Raw genomic sequence first — 20,868 nt, forward strand, 5'->3', positions numbered from 1 at the left:
AAGGGAAAGAATGTTCAGACATTTCATTTTTTCCTTATTGCTGCCTTTGAATAATGTTTCTGCTTTCTGTATTGCTAGACACACCAATCTGGTTACTTACAGAAGGCTAGAATGATTCGAGAGGACTCACAGTGAAACATATGACCCACTCAGAGTACAGATCGAGACTCTTTTTTGGACATGACCAGTGCAGGAATTTGTTTTACTTGACTATGCATGTTTGCAATGAGGGAGTTGTTTTTCCTTCTTTCTCAATAGGGAGGGAAGGAGGGACAAAAAGTAGATTTTCACTGGAAAAATATTAAATTTAAATTTTTTAAAGGCTAAAAACTAAAGGATATAGTTATCCTCCTTGATATCAATCTCAAGTATTGTAACTGTCACATAAACTTCTGTCTTTCTTTAGATCTGTTGCAGATCTCTGTATCACTTGGGTTCAAATCCTAGCTTTACGTCTTCCTCCCAATGTGACCTTAGGCATGTCAGCTTCTCTGGGCCTCAGTTCTTCATTTGTGCAATGAAGTGGTTGGGCTAGATGGCATTGAAGATCTCTTTCCAGCTCTAAATCTAATCTAATCTAATCTCTTCTTTTAAAATATTTGTGTACTTGAAGTCTGCAGCAACTCCTATCATGACAAGATTCATAAATATATTCTTTGCTTTGGGGGCAGCTAGGTGGCTAGAGAATAGAATGCTGGATTTGGAGTCCGGAGGACCTGTGTTCAAATCCTTCCATAGCTACTTGGTAGCTGTGTGACCCTGTGCAAATCACTCAACCTGTTGCAGTCTCAGTTTCCTCATCTGTAAATGGTGATACTAATAGCATCTGCTGGGCAAGGTTGTTATGTAAAATGTTTTACAAACCTTAAAGTGCCATTGTTGTCATTCAGTCATTTTTAGTTGTGTTTGACTCTTTGTGACCTGATTTGGAGTTTTCTTGGCAGAGATACTGGAATGGTTTGTCATTTCCTTCTCCAGCTCATTTTATAGATGAGGAAACTGAGGCAAACAGGGTTAAATGACTTGCCCACGGTCTCACAGCTACTAAGTGTCTGAGGCCGGATTTGAACTCAGGGAGAGGAGTCTTCCTGACTCCAGGCCTGGCACTCTATCCTCTGTGCCGCTAAGCTGCTGGGTAAAGTGCTATATATATAAATGCTAATTATTTTTATTATTATGTAAAGCAGTATATTCTTTTATTTGCTCTAAATGTACCTCTCAAGCTTCAAGTGGTAATCCCTAGTTCTAGTTTTCCAGAATTTGATGAAGTAATTCATTTTACCCTATTAATGTAAAAATTGATAAACTTTTTTGTTAATATTATGACTTTAAATATTTAGAATCATGGTATTTAGAGGTGGACGGTCTTAGAGGTCATATGATCATAGACAATAAAACTAGAAGAGGCCTTAGCCATTGTAGAATCCCATATCCCCATTATACAGATGAAGAAACTGAGGCCCATTGGCAAGATCTCAATTCAGATTCTTCCTGACTTCCAATCTAGTGCTCTTTCCACTACTCTGCACAAATACAGGTTTTCTGACTCTGCCACTACTTTTCTTGACTCTCTTTGTCTAACGTATTGATCTTGAGGCTCTCTACCCAGCTTTTTTCGTATTCCACTCGCCATTTTAGTTGTTCATCCTCCAGCCTTCAGTGGGGAAAGGCAGTGTGGTTATAAGTAGCTCTTAGACACATTAAAGCTTTTCTCCTATTAACCTTTTGAAGCACTGCTAACATAGTGTTCTTTAAAAGCTAATTGTGGCTGTGGCATTTACATCACCCTCTGGTAATATATGGATGTATAACCACTGTGGCATCTCTCCCTCCCCTCCCCAGTGTAGTGTCATGTTACCTAGTGACCAGTCAGCAAAGCATGTCATTGGATGCACTCAAGAGCTTACACATGTTATGACCAGTGCTCTCTGCAGTGTGCCTGTTCACTGCAATCCCAGGGCTCTGTAAGGAGGAAAAAAGATGAAGGTGCAGTTACCACATAGCTTGTGAAAGTGTGAGAAGCCTGTTTACCTTTCCAAAACATTGGAACATGCACAACCTTTTGACCATTGTATTTTCTTACTCCATCCATTTGTCATTTTGGATGATGCTGTCTTCCAAAATGATTTTTTTTTTGGGAGAAAAATGATTTACCAGTATCAAGAAAAATAACTCATGGTAGCATTGCATTTCTTACTGGTTACAAAGAGCAGATTATAAAGAGAAACCAAAGAGACAAATCCAAGTTTTATAGAAAATAGGAGTGGGTATACAAGTTGATCCTCCCCATGCTTAAATTACATCTGAGGCTGCCTACAAGATTATGATACACTTTACTTTTGACTGAATAAAACGTCCTGTAAAACATACAAAAAGTTAAAGTGTTTCTTGTATCATTAAAGTCAGAGCCTCCAGATTAAAGGGAAAGTCAGCTGTGGTAGACTCAGAATTCTGCTTATAATACAATCAAGGCATATGGAAATGTTTTTGGTTTCATTTTTTATACCAGTTAACTGTAAGCAGCTTCAGTGTAACTTTTTAAGATTTCTTCATTTTTTGCCAGTGGTCAAAACCTGTTGTTTGTCTAAACAGAAAGTCAGTCACAAAGAACAGTGCATTGTGATGTCTGAGATGTTCCCCCAGATGCCCGACATGCTGTACTAAGGTTTCCAATAAAATGTGTATATGCTTTTATTTCTGTTGAGTAAATAATTTACTCGTTTTATTTAATTAAAACTTACACTACCTGATTGATGTTAACATTATAGTAGCTTCATTATTTCCATTGATTTACATGACATTTTTTATTTTTTACAGAAGCAGGTGAAAGACTAGGTGGTATAATAGGTAGGGAGTTGTCCTCAAAGCCAGTAAGACTTGGGTTCAAACCCCACTTCTGACGTTTACTGGCTATGTGACCTTAACCATTTAACCCTTCAGTGCTCGAGGCACTAAGTTACCAAAGAAGTGCTGGCCTCCACTGGTGAAGAGGGTTTTCTTTTCTAGGTGTCCTCTGGGACATTTAGATCATAGGTCCATTTCTCCCTTAACAGTAGTGAGTAAGCATCTTTTGCCCTACTGAAGGGTTCCAAAGACCACAAAAATTTGAGTATCACTGTTCTCTAGTATTATATTTTAAGAACTTATGAAGAATCGATCCAAAAAAAGTTTTGCCAAGTTTTTTTGTCTTCACTTTCATTTCCTAATACTTCCCCATTCTTTTCTCCCAACTGTCTCTCTCTCTCTCTCTCTCTCTCTCTCTCTCTCTCTCTCTCTCTCTCACACACACACACACACACACACACACACATTATTATGGTCATTGTACATATTCTTCTCTTGGTTCTGTCTTCTTCCCTCTGTATCAGTTCATATCAGTCTTCCCAACAGTTTTTTCTTCATGTACATGATCTCTTGCGTTGCAAGTCTTTCATTGCATTCACATATCCTAATTTGTTCAGCCATTCCCCAGATAATGGGCACTCACTCTATTTCCAGTTTTTTGCTACCACAGAAAAAGTGCTGCTGTGATTATTTTAGTATGTATGGGACCTTTCCTTCTGTCTTTAACCTCTTCAGAGTTTATACCTGGTACTAGGGCTTTTCAGGTAACTTTTTGGAGCACATTGGAAGCATGTCCACCAAGCTTATCTTTTACTGAGGTGAATCACCAGATCATAAGATGTAGAGCTAGAAGGGATCTTAGAGACCACCCAGTCGTCCCCCCACACACACACCCATTTTACAAGTCAGGAAACATGAGGTCCAGAGCTCTTAAGTAATCTGCTCCAAGTCACATAGATGGTAAATGGCAAAGCAGGGACTCACACCCAGGTCCACTGACTCCAAATTCTGTACTTTCCTCTATTCTACAATGTTTCTTGGGGTGTCTGCATGGCAAGGAACCCAAACAACCTTTTTTTTGGGGGGGGAGAAGCATATTTGGCACTTTTGTTTAATGAGAGAAGAAATGTCCAATAAAATGTTGAGGGGTTTTTTTGAACCAACCTCAGGATAGCTACATCTACTGTAGTTACAGTTTATGTAATGATAATTAATGTTTCAGTTAGTAACTGAGACACTGAGAGGCATTTTAGCCTTCTGAAAAAGTTACACTTTTCAGTAATACGTTATTTTCCTACTTTAACTTTTTGAAAATTGTTGATCTGTATGCCATTAATAGTAACTTTGTATTAATCAGAATATCTTATTCTTGACCTTGCTGAATAACAATTTTTTACAGCTCTTTTTAAACGTGACCATAACTAATGTTCTAATGATCAAATCAAAGAACAGAAAGCATGCTGAAATTTCAATTTCTACTCTTATGTAACCACAGACATCATAATTAGGAAAAGTACCTTATAAATCGTAGAGCTTTAGTCTCACCCCCTTCATTTTACAGGTGAGGAAATTGAAACCTGGAGAGTTTAATCAAACAAACATTTATTAAGTGTGTACTATTTGGCAGGCAAGGGCTAGGTCCTAGGAAAAGAGAGAGAAGTGAATCAGCCCTTCCCCTCAAGGAATGTACATTATAGTAGGGGAGACAACATGTACATATATGTAGGCATAGTCAAAACATACTCACAGATACATATAAGACACATGGTGTGATAGGAGCTGTATCTCTTAGCTCCCGGCCACATAGGTTGAGTTATCTTTTCCTAGGGCCCCACTTCACTCAAGATAGACTGGTTTTTCCTTACAAAATATTAAAAGCAACCTTGAGACTTAATTAGCCCAGTAAACTAAAGCTAGAAATATTGACGTAATAACTTTCTGGTGGCCTAAGTACAGACTCCACACACCAGGAATTATGAGTTCCTCTCAGCCTGCATACATGCTTCTGACCATGCAGTGTCATGGCAAATACAGCATCAGGGAAGCTGTGCCCAAATGAATCAGTCCTTTGTCTTTGCTTAATATTCTTCCTTGCTATAATTACATAAACCTCTTTTTGTTAACTGCTAAATCTGGGGTTCTTAATCTTTTTTGTGTCATGGCAGGCTAGTGAAGGCCATGGACCCCTTCTCAAAATAATATTTTTTAATTCATAGAAGTAAATGCTACGTTTTATTTAGAGGTGAGTGAAAATGAAGATGTAATTTTCCTCCCATCCAAGTTCAAAGAGTTCCTAAAATCTAAGAAGCCTGTCATTGTTTATCTCATTCTCTAACCTGAATCAGTCAGACCAGACCAGGTGAGTTCTAGCCTACAATGCAAGGTAACCTTGGAGGTGAAGGTGCTAGCACCTGGGGGAATCAGGAAGGTCTTCATGCAGAAGGTGGTGCTTGAGCTGAGGCTGGAAGGAAACCAGAGCTTCCAAGAGGCTGAGGAAAGGAAGGATCGAATTCCAGGCTTGAGAGTGAGGGGAGGTGGGCAGCTAATGTGAAGACATTGAGACAAGAGGTGGCATGTTAATGTGTGAGTAACTAAATTGTCAAATGCTGCAGAGAGGTTATGAAGGTTGAGGATTGAGAAAGGCCATTAGACTTGGCAATTAACAGGTCTTTGGTAAATTTGGAGAGAGCAATTTCAGATGAGCAATGCAGTCAAAAGCCAGATTGCACGCATTGGGTGGAGCTCCGGCCTTGGAGTCAGGAGGACCTGAATTCAAAGCCGATCTCAGATGCTTGACACTTACTAGCTGTGTGACCCTGGGCAAGTCGCTTAACCCCGACCACCTCACCAAAAAAAAAAAAAATAAATAAAGCAACCTGTTTTGGGGCAGCTAGGTAGCACAGTGGATAGAGAACCGGCCCTGGAGTCAGGAGGACCTGAGTTCAAATTCAGCCTCAGACACATAACACTAACTGCGTGATCCGGGGCAAGTCACTTAACCCTATTGCCTAGCCAAAAAAAGTTAAAAAGCCAGATTGTATAGTTGTTGTTTTTTTTTAAAGGAAGTAAAAGGAGCAGAAGTAGAAGCACCTAGTAAGATGCTTTTTTCCAAGGAGTTTGGCTGAAAAATTGAGGAAAGATGCAGGATGATGCCTATGCTGGATGGTGAATCTGTTGAAAGTTTTTTTTAAGACTAGAGAGGACATGTGTGTTTTTAGGCAGCGGGAAAGAAGAAACTGAAGATGGGAGGGGATGGGGGCAGAGGGAGAAAGAGAAATATTTATAACAAACATGCATAGACAAGCAAAACAAATTCATTTGCTGTATACGAAAATATCTATCTCGTTCTGCACCCTATATCTCTCACCTCTGTCAGAATGTAGATTGTATATTTCATCATCAGTCTCTGGAATCATGAATGGTCATTGCATGGATCATAATTCTTAGAGCTTTCAAAGATTTTTGTCTTTACAGAGTTGTTATTCCATAAATTGTTATTCTGGTTCTACTTTATTCTGTATCAGCTCATATAAGTCTATTCCTCTTTCATTAAATCATTTATTTCCTTATTTCTTACAGCACAAATAATACTCCATCACATTTATATACCACAATTTATTTAGCCTTTCCTCAATTGATTGGCATCCCTTTAATTTCCAACTTTTTGCCACCACAAAAATAGCTGCTGTAAATATTGTTGTACATATAAGATCTTTTCCTGTTTGTTTGCTTTCTTTGGGTATAGGCTAGCAATAGTATAGCTGAGTCGAAGGTCATGTACTATTTATTTAACAACTTTTCCTGTATAATTCCAAATTGCTTACCAGAATGGTTGTACCAATTCACAGGTTCACCAACAATGTATCAATGTAATGTGCCTATTTTCCCACAGAACGTTCAACATCTAATCATTTTCCTTTTTTGTCATTTTTACCAATCAGATTGTGAGGTAGAATCTCAGAATTACTTTTATTTGCCCTTTTCTAAATATTAGTGATTACAGCATTTTTTCATAGGGCTGTAGTAACCTAGGTTTCTTCCTTGAGAAGTTCCTGTTCATACCTTAGTTTGTTTATTAATTAGTGAATGACTCTTATTCTTATAAATTTGAATCAGTTCCTTAAGTACCTTGGAAATGAGACCTTTATCAGAAAAACTTGTTGCAAAGATTTTTTTTCCTCAGGTAATTGTTTCCCTTTTAATCTTTACTGAATTTGTTTGTGCAGAATTTTTTGAAAATTTTATATATTCAAAATTATTCATTTAATTGTCTGTGAACTCTGTCTCTTGTTTAGTCATGAATTTTTCTCCTATCTATAGATCAGATAGGTAACTTTTTTCCATATTTCCCTAATTTATTTATGATGTAATCTTTTATACCTAGGTTACATGTCTCTTTGGAGCTTATCCTGGTAGAAAGTATGGTGTATTAGTCTGAATCTAAATTAGGTCATCATGTGAAAGGGTAGCAGGGAGAAGGTGCCGTGGTAGTCTTGAGGAGAGAAGAAAGGTTTTGGAACAGCCACTCTTCTTAAGTGGAAGAGAGAATCAGGGTAAAATGAAAGGAGATCCTTGCTATATTGAGGGCTTTCTTGAGATTAGCTAGGATAAATGTATATTGTCTGTGTGGGGTTAGGGAAATTAAAAAGTGATGGTGTCGATGACTGGATTGCAGAGTTCATATAGCCCCATTCAGCAGCAGGAGAGTAGGAAGTTATGACTAAGCCAAGATTATACAGTTGAATAATGACTAAGCTAGCAGTTGTCTGTTCAGTTTCTCCTCTTCTCTCCATTCCTTTTGGGAATGACGCATACCACTATTCAGTCAACGTGCTTTATTAAGTGTTTACTATGTACCAGGCGTTGTGCTCTGAGCTCACAAATACAAAGAAGGAAATTGTCCCTCCCCACGAACAGCTTACATTCTAACAGGGGAGACAATAGGAACATATCACATATAATACATATAGAACAAATATCAAAAGAATAAATACAAAGCGTTAAATACAAGGGACTGTCTCGATGGATGCAATTAAGTGGTTTTAGGATCTGTCCTAGTCTCTCTTCTCCTCTTCCTTTGTACCATTTCACTTGGTGATTTTATCAGCTCTCATGGAATCAATTCTCTCTATGCAGATTAATCTCAACTCTATTTATTCAGCCCTAACCCTGTCTGCTGACCTCCATATTTCATCTCTGTCTATTAGATATCTTGAACTGGGTGTCTTATAGACCTCTTAAACTCAATGTATCAGAAACTGAACTCATTATCTTTCCCCCATAAGCCTTCTTCCCTTCCAAACTTTGCTATTACTATTGAGGATACCACCACTCCACAGTCATCCCCTGGGCTGTCAACATAAGAGTCATCTTGGACTCCTCACTGTCTCTCACTCTATGACCCTTATATCCAATCTGTTGCTAAGATGTGCTTATTTCACCTTTGCAACACCTCTCCAACGCTCCACCTTCTCTCCTGATCCTGCTGCCATTCTGATGCAGGCCTGAACTGTCTCACTAGCTTGCTGCTTGTTCTCCAAACCATGAGTCTTTTCCCTACTCCAGTTCATTTTTCATTCAGTTGCCAAAGTGATTTTCCTAAAGTATAGGTCTGACCATGTCACCTACTATCTGAACCTCAGTAGCTCCCAATCACTTCCAGGATCAAAGATAAAATCCTCTGTTTGGCATTTAAAGCCTTTTATAACCTATTTCTACCTCCATCCCCTTTCTAGTCTTCTTATATCTTATATGCCTCCTTCCCAGGTACTCTTCAATCCAGTGGTGCTGACCTCTTTGTTGTGCCTGGAACAAGATACTACCTTTCTCAGACTCCAGGAATTTTCATTGGCTGTCCAACATGCCTGGAATGTTCTCTTTCCTCTCAGCCTCTTGGCTTTCCTGGCTTCCTTCAGGTCCCAGCTAAACCACCTTCTACAGAAAGCTTTTCCCACTTTCTCTTAGAGCCTTCCTTCTGTTGATCACTTCCTATATATGCTTTTCATAGCTTGTTTGTATGTAGTTGTTTGTGTGTTTTCTCCCCATTCAACTATGAGCTTCTCACAGGGACTGTCTTTTGCTTTTCTTTGTATTCCTATCTCTTAGGATAGTACCCGGCACATAGTAGATGTTTAGTAAACAGTCACACCTTCTGTGAGCTTTCTTTTTATTCAGTCTTCCTTCAGGGACTTACCAAGCAATATTTCTGATTTCTGATAGTGAGAGTGGTAAGTTTCTGCCTCTCCAGACCCAAAGTCATGAAATATTTGGGACTGAACATCATCTGGATCAACTCCTCATTTAACCAACTAGGGAACTAAGTGAGTGGCCCAGGGTGGCATGGTGATGGAACAGGAACTAGAACCCAGGTCTTTTGGCTTCCTGGCCAATACGCTTTAAAATTCAATTACTCCACTCTTCATTGAGCCCCTCTTGCACTGTTTCCTGAGAGAATCTTTGATTTGTTGCTAAATTAACTTAGTGAAACAGTTAGAAATTATCCCTGCATTTCTGAGCAAAGCTTGTTGTGACAAAGCTGCAAGTATTGCTGTACCTCTTGCCAAGCCAAGCTCAGCCTAGTTCTAATCATAGGACAGGTTTTCCTAAACAAACATAGTACTTACTAGCTGTGACCCTGGGCACGTCACTTAACCTTATTTTGCATCAGTTTCCTCAACTCTAAAATTGGATACCTCCCAGGGTTGTTGTGAGGATCAAAATGTGATAATATCTATAAAGTATGTAGCATAGTACCTGGCACAAATTAATTGCTACAGAAATGCCTGCTGTTATTACTGTTATTAATCTTCCCACAAGGTGTTGATTTTCTAAGTAGTCACCTGAGAAGATATGTTCTTATATGCCATTACTTAAAACTTGTTTAGGAAATTTTCCCTTGGGGAATTGTCTTTGGAACTGGCAGCACACTCTTATGAATCTCCTTTATAGTGAATCATCTTTCATTCCTTGAGATGAGATTTGATTTCTGGAATTAGCCAGAAGTTGATTTGAACTAATTCTGGTGAATAAGGCAGGTAAGCCAACTTGATATAATAATTTAGGATAAGAAACAAAGTATGACTGTAAAGTATTGGAACATATTTTCTTGGTGGCTTAAAAGCTTACTCTCATGGCAGTTCCAAATAGCGTTCCAAAAAAAAAAAGTGGAACTATAATAGCCTTGATGAGATAGTTACATATGCATTTGGATGTATAAGTTCTGGTGTGCTTATTTAAAATAAAAACAGAATTATTGTCTTATAGTCACACTTCATTCTTGAAAGTAATGAAATTGCTTTTAAAGACAAAAAATCTGTGATTCAAACTTTGTGTCACTTCCAAATTAGTGAGGTCCTAGAGGAGACAGGAGGAAACTAGATCAAGGGTGAAGGCAGCACAGATTTAGCCTTAATGAGGAGTAGGCTTACCTCTTTTTCTGTAACTAGAGGTTAAGAAGAAAAAATTGAATTCTCAGAAGTTTTGCAGAATAGGGAAATGAGGGAACTCATATCAAAGGGTCTCAGTCCTCTTAATGAAGTGCAGAGGTGGAAAGGAAATGTGTTTGTGGGTTGAGGAGGAGGAATGGAGCCTGAAGAAAAAACATCTGGGGGGCAGCTAAGCAGCACAGTAGATGGAGTCAGGAGGACCTGAGTTCAAATCTGGCCTCAGACACTTGACACTAGCTATGTGACCCTAGGCAAGTCATTTAACCCCAATTGATTCACCAAAAGAAAAGAAAAAACATTTGGAATAATTATCTTGGGAGATGAGATAAGGATCAACAGGAGTAATGGGGGGGTGGGGGGGTCTGTAAAAGGTAAGGTCAAAGAAAAGAAGCTCTCCATTTGCAGGTAGTGTCATATTGGAATTTGGGCTTTTAATAAAAATCTCTTAGAAGAAAATGTTTTTTTTAATCATTCTTTGAAGCCTTCCCCACTTTTCTGTGGTCCCCTTCCCATCTGTCACCATGCTATTTTCAAAAGCTTTAGAAAACTTGAAGCAGTAAATTGTAATTAAATATTATTGATCAACTACTTCTTGATTCTGTAGGTCCTTCCCTTCCCCCCTCCCCCCCCATGAGCTTTAGAAATAACATAGTCCCTGCTATCTCACTTCAAACATTTTAAAAATATTTTATTATTTGTGTCCTATCACACTATAATTTACAATCAAGAGCTTTTGGGATGCAGTACTTCAAAAAAACAGAGAAAATAAAATTACATGCATTTTCCATGTGGAAACCATTGAAAAAAGCAATGTTTCAGAATTCCTTTCTATGTAGTATCTTCTTATGGGGAAGAAGGGAAAGGAACTGGCAATGGACCAGATACTAAGTATGTCTTAACAATGTCAGTCAATCAAACATTTGGTAAGGACTTAACTGTGTACCAAACACTATGCCAAGAGCTGAGGTTATAAAAAGAATCAAGAGAGTCCCTGCCCTCAAGGAGCTTACAGCGTTATGGGGGAGATAACATGCAAACAAGTATGTACAAAGCCAACTCTATATAGGAAATTAACAAAGAGAAGGCATCAGAATGAAGACGGGTGAGGCAAGGTTTCCAGTAAAAGATGGGATTTTAGTTTTGACTTAAAGGAAATGAGTAAGGCCAGTAGTTGGTGCAGAGTAGGGAGAGCATGTGGGACAGCTAGAGAAAATACCCAGAACTGAGATGGAATGTGTTGTTTGTGGAACAGCCAGGAAATCAGTGTCACTGGATAGAATAGTACCTGTTGGAGGAATAAGGTGTAAGAAGACTGGAAAATTAGGAGGGGATTAGGTTATAAAAGACTCTAAATGCTAAACAGGGCATTTTGAATTTGATCCTAGAGGCAATAGGAAGCTCCTGGAGTATATTGAGTAGGAGCATGCTTGTGATCAGACCTGTGGTTTAGGAAAATCAGTTTAGTAGCTGAATAAAGGATGGATTGGGGTGGGGAGAGACTTGAGGTAGGCAGATCCATTGACAGGCTATTGAAATATATAGGGTAATAAGGGCCTGTACCAAAGTATCAGAGGAGTGTGGCAGTGTAAGAGGAGAAAAGGGGCCTATTTGAGAGATGTTGCAAAGGTGAAATCATCAGGCCCTGACAACAGATTGGATATGGGTGGTGAGAGTATAGTGAGTAGTCCAGGATGACTTGTAGGTTGCAAGCCTGGGGGACTGGGAGGATGTGTTGCCATTGAGAGTAGGAAGGTAAAGGGATAATGAGTTCCATTTTGTATATCTTGAGTTTAAGATGTCTACTGAACGTCCAGTTCAAGCTGTATGAAAGGCAGTTAGAGATGCCAGATTGGAGGTCAGCAGCAGATGATTTGAGAATCATCAGTATAGACATAGTAATTAAAATCCAAGGGAGCTGATGAGATAGTATAGAGGGAGAAGAGAAGGAAGGTCCAAGACAACACCCTGAGGGACATTTATGGTTAGAGGGTGTTATCTGGAAGAGGACAAGGAGCACTTAGATACATAGTAGGAGAACCAGGGAGAGAGCAGTGTCCCCGAAAACCTAGAGCAAAGAGAATATCAAAGATGAGAGTGATCAGGTGTCAAAGGCTGCAGAGAAGTCAAGGAGGAGAAGAATTGAGAAAAGTTCATTGCAACTAAGAGATCCCTGGTAACTTTGGAGAGAGCAGTTTCTGTGGAATAATAAGGTAGGAAGCCATATTATAAGGAGTTAAGAGGGTGAGGAGAGAAAGTGGAGATACCTGTTGTAGATGGCCTTTTCCAGGCAGTTAGCTACAAGGGACAGGAGAGATATAAGAGGGCAGTTAGCCAGATGGAAGGATTAAGTGAGAATTTTTTCTGGGTGAAGGAGACATGGGCAGGTGTTTAGGCAGCAGGGAGTGAGACAGTAGACAGAGAAAGACAAAATAAATGAAAGAAGGAGCAGTTTTTTGGAGGAAATGGGATGGAATGAGGCCTTTTGAACAAGTAAGGGGATAGGCCTTGGTAAAGAGTAACGCCTCTTCATGTGAGACAGGGGTGAAGGGGGAGATAGTGGCAGAAGGCATCATTGATAAAGAATGGAAAAGAGATAGCTCATGGTAAATAGCTTCCATTTTTTTTTCCTGTAGAATGTAAGGCAAAGTTTTCAGCTGAGAGAATGGTGAGGGTGGGGGAGGAGAGAGGAGAGATGAAGAAGGCTTGGAAGAATCCTTGTGAAGAGTGGGATAATGAGTTGATAAGGGAGTATAGTAGAATTTGCACAGCTTGCGGGAAGGGCCCAGTTGAGGTTATGTAACATAAATTTGTAGTAAACCCCATAAAAAACAGTTGCATGATTTTCTCAATCTTCATTCAGCAGCACATATCTGGGAGTGAAGGCAACAACTGCTGGGAGTAATCTCAGGCTTAAACTTGACTGAACATAATTGACAGTGTGATAAGGGGGGTAGGGATTCAAGAGAGGAGGACAATGTAGAGTTGAATTGATTTACCAAAGGATCAAAATGGAGAAGAGAGAGTAGTTAGTGAAGGGGAGATGGTGCATGCCCTTAGTGGTTAGGGTATTTGAGGGAGAGTTACTATCAATATTGAAGTCCTCTAGTATGAGGTCAGGAGTTGGGGAGGAGAGAAAAATTATGTGCCAGGTACCAAACTCATTGAGGAAGAAAGGGGAGTGATGGGGGGGGGGGGTGTCTACAGATAACAGCTACCAGGATTTTGATTGGATGGTAGATATAAATAGCCTCAACTTCAAAGGAAGAAAGATTACTCAATGGTGGAGGTAGGGGGAGAACCCACAAGTGTCGATGGGAAGTGAGAAGTATTCCAACTCCCCTGCCTCAACCATTGAATATAAGGAGAACGAATGAAGGTGTAGCCAGTACTGGAAAGGGTGGCCAGGGAGTCTATATCATCAGTGAGGAGTCAAGTTTCAGTAAGAACTAGTAGGTGGGAGGAGTGGGAGGGCAAAAGATATAAGATAAAGAGAAGTATGTTGCCTATGGAACAGTCATTCCAGAGGCACAGTGGAAGGGCTAGGTGGAGTTAGGATGAAACTTTGGGGTAGGAGGGTTGAGGGAGATGGGAATGAGGAATCAAGTGGTAGGGGGTGTGAATTATCAAGCCAGACAGGTCAGGGACCTCCTAGAGGTTTGACCAAGGAGTTGGCCCTTTACCTCATAAGATAAAGAATTGGTACTGTACTTATGAACCATCAGGAATCTTTTAGAGCTTTTTGAGCAAGAAAGTGGCATGGTTTTGCCCAGAGAAGGAATTGTAATCTGCCACTTATTTGGATCTTGTAGAAATTCTAAAATGTGCAAACTTTTCAAGTCAACATGAGCTTATAGCCTTTATCTGAATCTTTATGGCACTTTGGGGCAGTATTAAGCAGATAGTAGTACTAGACAATAATTATAATAAATGTACACTCCTTGTTTTTAGATAATAGCTAGCATTCATATAGCCCTTTATATGTGTTAACTCATTTGATCTTCACAACAATTCTAAGAGGAAGATGCTATTAATTATTCCCATTTTATAGTTAAGGAACTGAAGCATAGAGAAGTTAAGTGACTTACCCAGGGTCACACAGCTATTGTCTAATGCAGATTTGAACTCAGGTCTTCTTTACATGATTTGAGTATATAGATAAGGAAGGAAAGAAGAAAGGAGAGAGGGAGAATCTAGATTAAGCAACTAAACCATTATTGCATTCATCAGATCATAATCTGAAAAATAAATTGTTTTGTTTCAGTCATTATAGATTTTAATTCTTCTATGATAACTATTTTTAAAAACAAAATACATGGAAATAGACTTAATTTATTGGTTTTAATTTTGCATAAGTTTTTATTTTTTAAACATCAAGTTGTTAACTTTCTTCCCCACCCCCACGTGTGCTCCTTAGGCACAAGGACTATTGCACACCACGTACAAAACCTTCTTAATAAATGTTTCTTGTTGCTTTAGTTTTCTTGGATTTAAAAATATTTCTTTGAAATGTTTTAAGGTCAGTATAACTTACCAATACAATTAGTCTAGTCTGATAACTGATAAGTCTTTTCTGTTAGCTTATAAGGTCCATGTGAGCAGGGACTTTTTCTTAGTGGTATATTTCCCCAAGCACCTAGCACAATGCTTTAAACATAGGGGTTCAATAATGCTTATTGAATCATTAAGGAGTTATGATTCTTCCCCACCCTAACAAGTTGTGCCAAAATTCCAAAGACTAATCTTCATTCATTCCTTGCCCCTCCAACAAAGCCTCCCCAAACCACATGAGGTTCTTCTGGCCCAAACCCTTCATTCCCAAAGTTGATTTTAGGCTAGCTGGTTTTTTCCCCCTCGCCCTTTTTTGGTCAAAATAAGTTATAGGATGGAACATTAGCTAAAAGTGGTTGCAAATTCCTGATCTGTATTTTTAGGTTATAAGTCTGCCCCCTTGTTAGTAGGATTATATGGCTAGAATGAAGATTGAGACATCATCTGGTCCATTTCCAGGCAGCACTACTTCTAAACCAGTGGTGGGGAAGACATTTTTTTCTATGAAAAGGCCAATGGCCCACAAGAAAAAAAAAAAAAGAAAAATTTTTTTCTTAGCGAAATATAAATTATTTGACTCACCTACTTGAAAAATAAAGGCAGATATTTTAACTAAACTTATGATGCGAGATTCTTTTTAATTCATTGGGCGGAGTCAGTGGAAAGAAGAAAAACAATTGAGTGATAATTGGAAAAAATACAAATTTAATTTTTAAAAATAAAATTTTAAAAAAGAGTCCCCAAGGGCTCTAAAGCTTTATGAAATGAAGTTAGTTTAAGTGTAAATGGTCACTCAGAAAATTTAGTTATTTATATTGTTCAGAGTTCAGTTTTACTAAAAAAATTTTTTAAAAAGACAAAGAACTTAAACTTTATTAAAGATCAATATGCTAATTTCTACATTGTGTCCACATGGTGGGGAATTAAGAGAGTGTGGTGACAAGAATTATGGGAAGAAATTGGAAGGAAGATGGAAGAAAAATAGAGGAGAGAGAAATGAGGTAGGGGAAAAATAAGGAGAGAAAATCAACATGGAACGTGGATGACTAGAGAGACACCAAGGAGTATAATGATCACAAGCTATTTTGTCACACCTTTCTCATCACCTGGTGTTAAAGTAAGTCATTTAATTCAACTTAGTTAAATTAAGGGCCTTCTTTGTTAGGTGATGAATGAGATACATAGTTTAGATGGTGTTAATAATAATGATTTGCATTTATATAACACTTTATGGTTTGCAAAGGGCTTTCCTCGAAACAACCCTACAGTTTATCTTTCTACTTTCTAATAAGGGAATATGACACATACACTAATAACTGTGCTATACAATGATACATAAATGAACGGAAAAGGCTACAAGTAAAGTGCTTTATAAAATTAGAAAGGTCATTACCAACTGTTAAGTTAAAGTAGGTCTTAAGGTAAGTCTTCCTGAATGAGGTGGGGCTTGAGTTGGATTTTAAAGGATGAGTAGGAATTCAGCAAAGTGGAGAAGGCATTCCAGATGTGGGGGAAAGCATGAAGCAAGAAAAGAAAGTATAAAAGAGGATGACAAATGATCTAGATTAGCATAGAGTGTGTAGAGGGGGAAATACTAGGAGATAAGGTTGGAAAAGTAGGCTAGACTCAGTTAGTAGGGGACCTGGAATCTTAAAAGACTAGGAAATGGGGAGAAAAAAAAATTTAATGGAATGATTTAACCAGTGTAGGGTTTAGTAGCCATAGAAATAGGTAATAGGGAGCCATAGAAATGTTTGAAGTAGAATGAAATAACCAGATCTATGTGTAAAAATGATGTCTGGCAGAAGGTCAAAGGAATATGTTAAAGGTTCCTTAAATAATCCAGGCAGTTGGTAATAAGGTGAGCCTTCTGAAGATAGTGGCAGTGGAAGTAAAGCAGAGATAGCTATAAATGACATTGCAGAGGTGGAATTAACAATACTTGGTAATGGAAGGGTTTGAGAGATGAAGGAGAGGGAAATTCAAAGACAATACCAAGGTTTTGAACTTGAGAGCCTGAAAGATTAGTGGTATCACAAACAGAAATAGAGACTTTTAATAAAAGAATAAGCTGAGTTTAGGCTATTTTGTAGTGCTGGTGCTGGTCCAGGTAAGGAGAGATCTCATAGGGCATTGTAGGTATGGGTCTAGAACTTAGAAGAGAGGTCAGGTGTAGAGGGTAGAGTTTTTGAAATCATCTCAATAGAGGTGACAATAGTTGAAGCCATGGGAGTGAATGAGATTGCCAAGGGAAAGAATATACAGGGAGCACAGCAGAGAAACTTGGGGAAAACCTACCTTAAATGGTGAACAGCAAGATGAAAAGATACAGAGAAGGGATAGAAAATGAGGAAAATGGGAATGCCGTGTCCTGTAAGTCATGGTGGGAAAAAGTATCCAGAAGAAATGGGAACAGAGCTAAATCTTGCATAGAAATAAAAGATTGAAGAAAAAGGCCCATTTTGGGAAGTCATTGGTGACTTTTTATGGGAGCTTTTTCAGTAGTGTGGCAGAAAAAGAAGCCAAACCTTTGGTTGAAACAGTAGGTGGTTGTTATCATTTTCCTTTGAAATTTTCATTAGATTTTCACAGATTTTTAACTGAGTCCTTGAATTTTAAGAGACTCCATCTGAATGAAGTAGCCTACCAGGAAGAAATTGTTCTTTGGATTTCAGCCAAAGCAGTGTCACCTCTTCTTGTCAGTTTCCTGACCATTGTTTTAAGTAATGCAGACCAAATCAAGACAACCCCATTGACACTCAAGCTTAAATTTGAATTTTTGAAACAACTGAAAAATATTAATTGATTCCATCTAAAACACAGCTCAGGTGTGATAATATACAAAACAATGAGTAGCATGAACATTATTCATATTTTACTTCAGACTAAAATATAACACAGCCAGCAACTGCAGTGATTACATACATATACACACACTTCACAGCAGATGTTCACACGTTCACCCCCTCTCTGTGTATCTGACAGTTTTTAAATTGTTCATTTCTGTAACTGTTCATGTCCTAAATTACGTATACTTTTAGCACCATAGGTTTTAGCCCTGACAGGCAGCTTAAAAGATCACCTAATCCAACCCTTTCATTTTACAAGGGAAACTGAGGCCTGTTTGAAGAGAAGTAGCCACTTACCCTAAGTTATACCAGGAGAAGAGCCAGCATTCAAACTCACATCTTCTGCCTCAAAATCCATTGTTCCTCCTGCTATTTCACACTTTGTACTGGTTCATAATTAAGATAACAATAAGATTTTATAGTTTTATTCTTAGAAGCATGTGCATGTCCTTAAACAAGAATCTTAATTTTAAATTCATTTATAGTTGGTTTTTAAATTGTGTAGAATCATACAATTTTGAGAGACCTGCAAAATTAATTTAATTTGTCCAACACCACCCAAGTTCTCAGCAAAATTTATTTTAAAAGCTTTCCAATCATATGGCTCTTAATGAGATTCTAAAGAGATCTCCAGGGAAACTGATTTCATCTCCCTCTCTGGTGAGATCTAGTGTTTAGTGCTTCTTACTGCCAAAACATTTTTTTCCCCTAAAAATTTAAGGCAGCTCAATTGAGCAAGTTGTTTTTCCTTTGTCTTAATGTTGTTTCCATTCAACAAATAATTGTTTAAAAGCCTGTTATATATGAACCACTGTGTTTGGTGCTGGAGATACCAAGACAAAACAAATGTTGCCCTCCAAGAACTTACTTTCTCCTTGGGGGAACACAGCATGTACACAGAAGGGTTAATATAAAGTGATTTCAGAAGAGGAAAAGTACTAACAAGTAGGGGGATCACAAGGCATCTCCTGGGTAGTAGCCTTGAATTGAGCTTTGACAAAGACTAGAGATTCCAAGAGGTAGGGCTAAGAATTAGAGGTACATACCAGGCATGGGGGACAGTCTGTCCCAAGGCATGGAGGCAGAATTGATGTGTTCAGGACATAGAATGAGCAAGCCATTTTGCCTGGAACGTGGAGTACATGACAGCAATAGGAAGAAAAAAGTCTGGATAAATCAGGTCCAGATTAAATCCTTCAATATCAAACAAGAGTTTGTATTCTTTCCTAGAAGCAATAGATAATCACTGGATTTCTTGAGTAGGGGCCTAGCATGATTAACCTGTGCTTTCAAGATTGTTCTGGCAACCAGGTGAGGGGATGAATTGGAGAGGGACTGTGGAAGCAGGGAGACTAAGCAGTCAATAAAACACTGCTTAAGAATTAAAAATGTAGGGGCAGCTAGGTGGCGCAGTGGATAGAGCACCGGCCCTGAAGTCAGGAGGACCTGAGTTCAAATCCAGCCTCAGACCAAACACTTGACATGTACTAGCTGTGTGACCCTGTGCAAGTCACTTAACCCTGATTGCCTCACTAAAAAAAAAAAAAGAATTAAAAATGTAACCAGTACCTTGGGAATGTATAGTTTTACTCCCAGTATTATTCCAATGATGGTCACTTTCATTGGATCATAGTATTGAGAGCTGGAAATGACTTTACTCTAGTCCAGTTTTCCCCCTTCCCTCATTTTTTGAGATTAGGCAGCTGAGGCTTTGTGGAAATGACTGGTGTGGGGGTTACACAAGTAGTACGACTTGGCATGGGCAGGGACCTGTTGTTGTCCCATTCATGAGATCCAAAGTGAACTGGGTTTCAGGCTTGGTCTTTGAGAAAGAAATCTAGCCAGTAAACCCCAAGCTAGCTAGGTAGCTTTCAGCCATCAAAATTTACCTTTCTTTAGACAGAACACCCTCAGGTAAGGGGAAAGGAGGGGAGAGAAGAGGAGAGGAAGAGAGAGAAGAGGAGAGGAGGAGCTGAGGTGCCCAAGTAGAACTGGCCAGCTGGGTCACCATTCAGGCAGCTCGGACTACTCCCAGGTTGTGGTTTGTCCTTTGTTCTCGAAGAAGAGCAGGACATCAGGGAGATGATGATATGACTTGGCAATTGACCTTGATTTAAGTGAGGGACAGCTTTGCAAAGTCACCATCCTCACTTTCTCCTTCAGAGCCATCTGGGTCCAGTGGGCAGATATCCATCAGGACAACTAGATATGGCCCAGGATACCATGGGAGGCATTGGCCCTAGAAAGCTAAAATCTTTTCAGGTTCTCACTTTGACTGGGGCAATGAATAAGCCTCTTTAAGAAGTGAGTCATGGGATGGCCCCTTTAATAATTTTTTTAAAAAATCAAATGGTGGGGAGGGGAGACCCTCAGGGTTGCTGACTAAAAGAGAAACAGTTATTATTTACATTCACTCTGAGCCTGGAGGGCCCAAAAAATAACCATTAAATAAACTCTCCTCTCATTTCTTCTCCTCTCCTTTCCCTTTACCTAGGGGTGTTCTGCCCAAAGGATGGTAAATTTTGTACCTACTTAGCTTGGGGTTTACTGGCTAGATTTCTTTCTCAAAGACCAAGCCTGAAACCCAATTCACTCTGGATCTCATGGACTGGACAACAATAGGTCGTTCCCAAGCACCACTTAATGTTTATTTTTTGGGCCCTCCAGGCTCAGAGTGAATGTAAATACTGTTTCTCTTTTAGCCAGCAACCCTGAAGGTCTTCCCCTCCCCTTGACTCACTCCTTAAAAAGGCCTAGTCACTGAACGGGCCTTGCTCCACTCAGAATGAGAGCCTGAAAAGACCTTGGCTTAAAAGGGCCAAGGTCTCCCACTGCATCCGGGGCCATCTCCAGTCATCTTGATCGATATCTAGCCACTGGAGCCAGATGGCTCTGGAGGGGAAAGTGAGAAGCCTGGTGACTTTGCACAGGGCTCCCTCACTCAAATCAAAGTCAATTGCAAGTCATGTCATCATCTCCCTGATGTCATGATCCTTTTCAAGAATGAAGGACAAACCATACAACAACCACACCACAACCGCACAGCCTGGCAGGGCTAGGTGTTTCCCATATCCCACTAATTTTTATTTTGTTTTAAATATTTGGGCAGGGGAAGGAAAAGGAGCTTTAGTAGAGATTCCTGTTGTTAGTCTGTAAGGTGAGTTGATGGCACTTGGGATTGC

The 20,868-nt window shown here is 39.2% G+C and overlaps 1 protein-coding gene and 1 long non-coding RNA gene across 3 annotated transcripts in view; one reads left to right on the forward strand and one right to left on the reverse strand.

The window, feature by feature from the left end:
• Nucleotides 1–41, reverse strand: part of LOC110193970 (uncharacterized) — a 4,695-nt gene extending 4,654 nt beyond the window's left edge. Inside the window, exon 1 of the long non-coding RNA XR_002320598.2 lies at nt 1–41. This exon is cut by the window's left edge and continues 37 nt beyond it. This is a non-coding gene — a long non-coding RNA (uncharacterized LOC110193970).
• Nucleotides 1–20,868, forward strand: part of EFL1 (elongation factor like GTPase 1) — a 208,543-nt gene that overhangs the window by 173,953 nt on the left and 13,722 nt on the right. The window lies entirely within an intron of this gene.

The sequence above is a fragment of the Phascolarctos cinereus genome, unplaced genomic scaffold, assembly GCF_003287225.1.
Source record: "Phascolarctos cinereus isolate Bilbo 61053 unplaced genomic scaffold, phaCin_HiC Scaffold_3;HRSCAF=262, whole genome shotgun sequence".
Lineage (NCBI taxonomy): Eukaryota > Metazoa > Chordata > Mammalia > Diprotodontia > Phascolarctidae > Phascolarctos > Phascolarctos cinereus.